Here is a 7399-nt window from a genome sequence, read left to right as displayed (position 1 = left end):
GAGCGGAAAGAAAACTACGTTTAAGTACAAAGCTTAATAATAAAAGATGTAAAAAAATATATTTTGACGATCAATTCCAACGGCATCAGCCGGTAACGTTGTTCACGAAAATACGAAATTTCTAGAGCCATCATTTCAAATCTCGAAGTATCTCGAAATTGACTAAAATTAATTTTAATCACGTAAAATCATTAAAATATTCTTAAATTCCTTTAAATCTCTTGGCAATCCTTAAAATCTTCGAATTTTTTCAAATAATTGAAAATCTTTTCAAAAAACTTTTAAATTAATTTCTTAACATTCTATAAAGTAACTAAAACTTATAGACATATTTTTTAATTCTTTAAAAATAAACTTTAATATCCCGTTATGTCCCTAGTAATTCCTCAATATCACTTGAACTCTTAGAAATCCTGTAAGATTTCTTGATCCCCGGTAACAAGCGTTGAATTCAGAAAAATTAAGAATTTGTATTCCTACGAATACGCGATTTTTCCTCCGTCTAAAAATCCCCCAACGGGAACGAAAAAACTGCAAATCCTATTCCTCTCAATCGACTTAGTACAATTTAACGAAAGCATTTATTTAACCGATTTTTCATTATTAAATCTTTTTATAACTTATAAATTCGAAAAATATTCAAATTTATATCTATTTATATTTTGATAATTTATTTAAACGTCTTAAAAAATGCAACAAAAAAATCTATGCAAATGTGTGAATTTAAATAATTTTCACTCTAGAGAGGCAGAGTTGAATTGGTGAGAATTAAAATTTCAGAATTTACATTCTGCATCAAGGAATTAAAACAACTTATTACACATATTTTGTGAACTTATTAGAAGGAATGAAATAAAATCAAAATATGACCACTTCTAAGGAATAAAAAATATCTCTGAGAGGTGCGTTACCGGTACAATTAGAAGGAATTAAATATATTGAAAACACGTTCTCTTTGGGAGAATAGAAAACTGCGTGGCGGTCGCTATGGAAATAGAAGTGAATACGTTTTTAGGAGGTATCTTATTCTTATTGTGGCATTTTAGGCAGATGGAAAAATCGCGCATTCAAAATAATAGAATAATCTTCACTTTTGCGCTGAAATCTGAATATATTAATTTTTCTCTATTCTACGTTTAGTACCGGGTCCTCCGATTTTTTTAAAAATCTCTTTAACTTCTTCACAATCATTTAAATTCATTCAAAGTATCTCGAAATTGAATGAAATTAATTCAAATCGATTAAAATCCTTGAAATTTTCTTAAATTCATTTAAATCTCTTTAAAATCCATAAAACCTTTGCATTTTTTTCAAATTCATTAAAAGCTCTTGAAATAACTTTTCAAAAACTGGCTTGGCCTTCTTTAAGATCACTAAAACTGTCATAAGATGTTACACATAACTTGTAAATCCTTAAACATTTTTGAATTATTTTTAAATCTTTTAAAAAGAAACTTTAAGATTCCGCCAAGTCCCTAGTAATTCCTTGAAATCACTTGAATTCTTAAAAATCTCATAAGATTTCTTAAAAATCCTTGAAATCCTCGAAATTTTTTTGAACTCCCTTCAACTTCTTTGAAATAATTTAAAATATTGTAAAATTTACAAAATTAATTCATATATTTTAAATCCAAAATCCTTTTAATTTTCTTAGGTTCCTTAAAATCTCTTGAAAATCTTTAAATCATTTCCTTTATATACCTTGAAATCTCTTAAAATTTATTACATCAGCTGTTTTAATAAATTTCCAATAACTCGCTGGACTTTCTTTAAAATCATGTAAACTGTCGTCAAATCTTATAAAATCGCTTACATCCTTAAACCTTCTTGGATTCTTTCAAAAATCTTTAAAATTCCTTAAAAATCCTTCAATTTTTCTGCATTCATTAAAAATCCCTTCAAAGTTGTTTGAAATCGTTAAAAATCTTTCGAGAAATCCTAAGATCACTTAAAGTCTTTTAAAATCTTTTAGTGTCTTTGATATAACCTTATTTTATATGAAACTACTTACAATCACTAATTATCGAGAAGTATGACATAAGTCGCCGGAAATTGAGGTTATAACCTCAATTACGGCAAATTATTTTTTTTCGTGATGGATTGCCTGATCGCATATTTTTTAAATTGCCAACAATAATTAAGAAAATGGTTTTTCTTTCTTAAAATAAAAGCTATATCACGATTGTTTACTTAATTTCGCCGAAATTAATTAATTTTAGTCAAACTCCTATCTAAACAATGCTTTGCAGTCCACCAAGTTCGCTTGTTTTGATGCAGGTGGCAACATTTTTTCAATTGCAAGTTACAATTATTTAAATTATTAAAGTGTCTATTGATTTGGTTAAGTAAAGGACTTCAGGGTTAAGATTTGTAAAGGTAAAAAAGTACATTATAAAAGTGGTAAGTATGTAGATTATAATGAAATTGTTTGATCATGAAATCTTGAAAGTGTAGTACATTTTTATTTTTGAAATCGTACGTTGGAATTAAGATTACTGTTTTTTTAAACACTTTTAAATATTTTTGTCGTAAAAAAAACCTGTTTAATTAAAAATGTAATCGTTCTAGTTGCCTAAAATTGCGCTATTTTGACAAACTTTTTCACTTGCAATAATAGAAACTAAAGTTGCATTTTCCACCTCTTTTAAGCAAAATAGAAGGTGTCCTGCATGTAAAATTCTTTCTCTTTCTACGAAGTTTCTACATGCCGGTGTAGATTTTGTGAAATCACAAATTTGAGCTATTGTTACTTTCATTTTTAAGATTTAAGACTAATGTTCAATGTCTTTACATGAGTCTCATGAGACGTCTACCTACTGTCGCCGGCCATATTGCTTTTGCCGCTAGTTGGCCCTCATGGTGTATTTACACGCCTGTCGACATGCCGTCAGCCAGCAGAAAAATAATAAGACCCTACCGAAAGAAATCTCTGAGTATATTCTAAAGATTCTCTAGGGTCAGAAAAGCTCAGGGAAATTCTCCGCAGGCACTCAGGTAGATATATTCAAAGGTCCAGGCAGTTATTTTAAATGTTTTAAAGGCTTTAAAATGTCCTTTCCAAAATTGAAATAGAAATACGATCATGAATAAAAAGCAGAGAGGCTATATCAGTAGAGCAGCTGACACTCAAGGGTCCTTTGTTAAGCTTTCGGATTAAAACTTATATGCTAATATACCATTTTGTAGTTGAATTAAAAAATGTTGTCTTTTTTGGCGAATCTCATTCCATTTACGAGGAACATCGTATTAATTCAAATTTTAAACATTAAAAAAAAATTAGATATCTGAAATTATCGAAACCCGTAGATTCTGAATTATTATGTTTTAGGCTGTTAACTATGAAATTCAAAAAATCTACTTCTAAATTTTAATCTGAAAGCTTAACAAAGGACCCTTGAGAGTCGGCTACTCTATTGTTATAGCCCCTCTGCTTGTTATTTATGACCGAATTCTTATTTCAAGTTCAGCCTCTTTGCTTTTTATTTATGATCCTATTTCTATTTCAATTTCGAAAAAGACATTTTAAAGCCTTTAAAACATTTAAAAGAACTACCTGAACCTTTGAATATGTCTACCTGAGTGCCTGCGGAGAATTTCTCTGAGCTTCTTTGACCCTAGAGAATCTTTAGAATATACTCAGAGATTTCTTTCGCTAGGGTCTTATTATTTTTCTGCTGGCTGACGGCCTGTCGACTGGCGTGTAAATACACCATGAGGGCACCACTAGCGGCAAAAGCAATATGGCCGGCGACAGTAGGTAGACGTCACATAAGACTCATGTAAAAACATTGAAAATTAGTCTTAAATCTTAAAAATGAAAGTAAAAATAGCTGAAATTTGTGATTTGACAAAATCTACACCGGCATGTAGAAACTTCGTATAAAAATTTAAAATTTAATATTAACTATTGACATTTCAATGCAAAATTTAATTTATATCAACTTGAAATGTCAAATCAGCAGTAACTTTTTCAGATTTGAGGTTATGTTGATATATCTGTACCTAACATAATATTTTTATTTAGAACTTACTTTGATTATTTTCGTTCTGAATACTGAAAAATCATTGAAGAATAAAAACGATAAATACTTGACGATGATTATAACTTTTTCTTCAAACTTATTTTATTGGCAGTGGAACAAGGTTGAAAATCCGTTTGAACTTCGTGCATTTGTTACTTTATTCTGTTTTATTTCTCGAGCCATACTATCAGTAAATGCTCTAAATGTACTATAAGATTTTTCATATCTTTTCTTTTTAATAGGAGTTTATTTACATTTCCGAAAAATCGAACAGTTTCTTGCTTTCGAGCAGTAGAAGAGCAACCACACACACAACAAAACACTTTGATCTTCGATTTTCGTGGCGAAAACTCCATTGATAAAGTTTGATTGTTTTTTATTTGTAACTTTTTATTTATCACTTTTTATTTTTATTCCGGTTTCGCTGTAATAAACACTGTAAACATTTAGAAAAATTATTTACCTATATTTGGCTATACTCCCCGTGAAAAGTTTACTATCTCAGGGCACCTGCGCATGAAAAATTAAGATCTTCTTGTAATGTGCCTACCACTTAGGGCGCTTTCATACCTCGTTTGCCTACAGGTGGAAAATTATCTATCTTCTCACTCTCTCATGTAACAATACCATGCACTTATCTCCTTCTAGCACATTTTCTTACATTTTCCGCTTGTGCATGCGGAAAATCTCTTCGATAAACACATAGTTTTGTCATATGATAGAGTGAGAAGATGAAACATTTTCCGCATACATGCAAAAATGTATGAAAGTGCCATTATAATTATATCCTTTTAATTCTTTAAAACAAAGATGTTCAAACATTGATTATATTTACATCTTGAACGTTTTATAACATTATAATTTATATTTGTTCCTCTGAAAAATAGTTTTTTTTCAACAAGTTGAACTATTGAATAAACTATTTTTAATGTTCTTTACATATTTCTATACTATATGTTCATGAATAAAAATTTAATTCAATTTGAATTACATTTTTCTCATTTAATTCAATAGTGTAATTACTCGCTAAACCCTCAAATATTGACTTTGAACTTGTATACTATTAAAACGTTTTTCACATCATTATTTATATATTTTATTGATATAAATATTATTTGCTGCGTTTTCAGATATGAAAAGGATTATATTTAGCTTTTTATTCAAATTAAAATCTAATATTCCACTTTACCAAGTTTATTGGGTGACGTTTTAATTCATGTTATTCAATAGCATTTATATACATCGTTTGGAAAATTGTTTTGAAGTAGAAAATGTGTAACATTCCTTTCATTTCAATATTTTTTTAACGAAAATAACATTTTGTTTATTAATAAATTTAAAAAAAGTGGTCTGCTCCCATTACTTAATAGGCAAAAATAGGGAGTGATGTGACAACTAGCGCCGCGCTGAAGATATTAGGAACTAACCAGCTTAGGACATTCAGGGATCGCCATTTTGGGCGCTAGCACCCTATTACTGAATCCTCACGAATTAATAGTTTTAAGAGCGGTAAACATTTGAAATAATTCAAATGAAACAAGACATTCAGTATATTTAGAAATTTAAATAGATCGTTAATATCAGAAAGAATAATTATTAATTATGATCGACAATAGGAAATTACATGACAACTCCTCTCTGTACCTCGAATTAATAACTTCTATTAGCTAGTTGTAAAGGATCAGAAGTTAGAATTTAAATAGCCATGTACACTCAGATAGATCTACAGGACGGACACGCTGGGGCTTACATACATGGCGAGTTGAATACTACTCGAATTGCACAACAGCAGGGGAGAAGCCATTATACAGGGGTATTTTCATATTTCGTGCCTTTAAAGTTTCATTCGGATCGGCCATTCGGTCAAGTGCGTGCATTTTCGGATCAAGTTTATGATAGTTTTCATGGTTGCGTTCGAAACTTCAAACGGATACAAGTGTCAAAACAATATAGGTTATGTGTTATATAGTAATTACAAATAATAAAAGTGTTTAATTAATAATGAAGTGGGACATGTGGACTGAGAAGTAAACGTCTTTTTTTTCTGTGCCAATAACATTTTAGAATAGCTGCTGATTGACAAATACTATAAAATAGTAATAATATTCTGCGCTTCCACTGGGCAAAGAGTGAATGGTGTTTAAGGCTTATTTTTACTGCATAAAAAAGGCATGTGACAGCGATTAGGGCAAACAGATGAATCTGAACATAACCGTTTGATGTTCCGAACGCAACCATGGAAATTATCGTAAACTTGATCCGAAGATGCACGGACTTGGCACGCGCGTGTGATCTCAACCGCGAGCATACATAAATTATGTACCATGTAGAGGGTTGAAGCGACAAGGCGCCCCTCAGACGCCGTAAATTATGTTCTATAACGCGAGTTGGCAGAAAAACGTCAATCGACGAGAATCATAAAAATACATTTATGAGAATTAGAATCTCATTATTTTAGCTTGAAAAATAAGGGCAGCGCTTAACGCACCTTAGCATGATAGGTTAATTTAACATTAAATTATGTGACGTCAGCAATTCTATTGGCTAGAAGGACAATTCCCACCATTTTGGTAAAAACCGAGGTTATAAATATATGCAAGAACATAGAAAAAGCTCAGATATTTGCGTCTCTTCGTTTATATTTCAAATAAAAAATCTCTCTCTCTCTCTCTCTCTGAATTATGGAAATTGGACTTAGAATATTTTTCTCTTAAATTGTTAATCGAAATTCAAGTCCAAAAACCTTTCCCAGTGGGCACAAAACTATGAAAATCCGAAGAAAGTCCCTTGGACGTCCTATGTCAGGCCAATCAACGTTTTCAAGACGTCCAATGTCCTAAAGTTGACCTAAGGACGTCTTAAAGACATGGACGTTCTCGGAAAAATCCTTCGTACTGACATTAGATGTTTTAAGAACATTCCTAGGATGACTAAAAGACATTTTATAAAAGACGTCTTAGGTATGTGCCAAAGACGTCTCTAGGACATCCTTAATTTTTTTGCCCACTGGGTTATTCACTGCGGTAATTCGGTACGGTTCGCCGTGGTCGACTTGAGTCGAACTAAATCTTAGGTGAAGTGAGAGTTGTAACCATTTAATTAAAATTGTTTTAATTGAATAAAAATTTAAAAATGTAAAACCTGAACGAAATCTTATTTGTGTAAACAAACTGTTCTCGGCGACGGAATAGGACATTTAATCTTCATTAAGGGCATGTGACACAGCTAAATACCTATATTACCGACCACAGTTTTTCAGTTCACTGAATGTTTTTTTGAACCTGAGAACTTTTTTTGTAAATAAAATATCGAGCTGAAACTTTGGAAAATGTATTAGAGTGAAATAAAGTACGTTTAGGTACTGCATTTTGGTAGAA

This window comes from Belonocnema kinseyi, chromosome 8 (assembly GCF_010883055.1).
Source record: "Belonocnema kinseyi isolate 2016_QV_RU_SX_M_011 chromosome 8, B_treatae_v1, whole genome shotgun sequence".
Lineage (NCBI taxonomy): Eukaryota > Metazoa > Arthropoda > Insecta > Hymenoptera > Cynipidae > Belonocnema > Belonocnema kinseyi.
Note: the sequence above shows the minus strand (reverse complement) of the source record.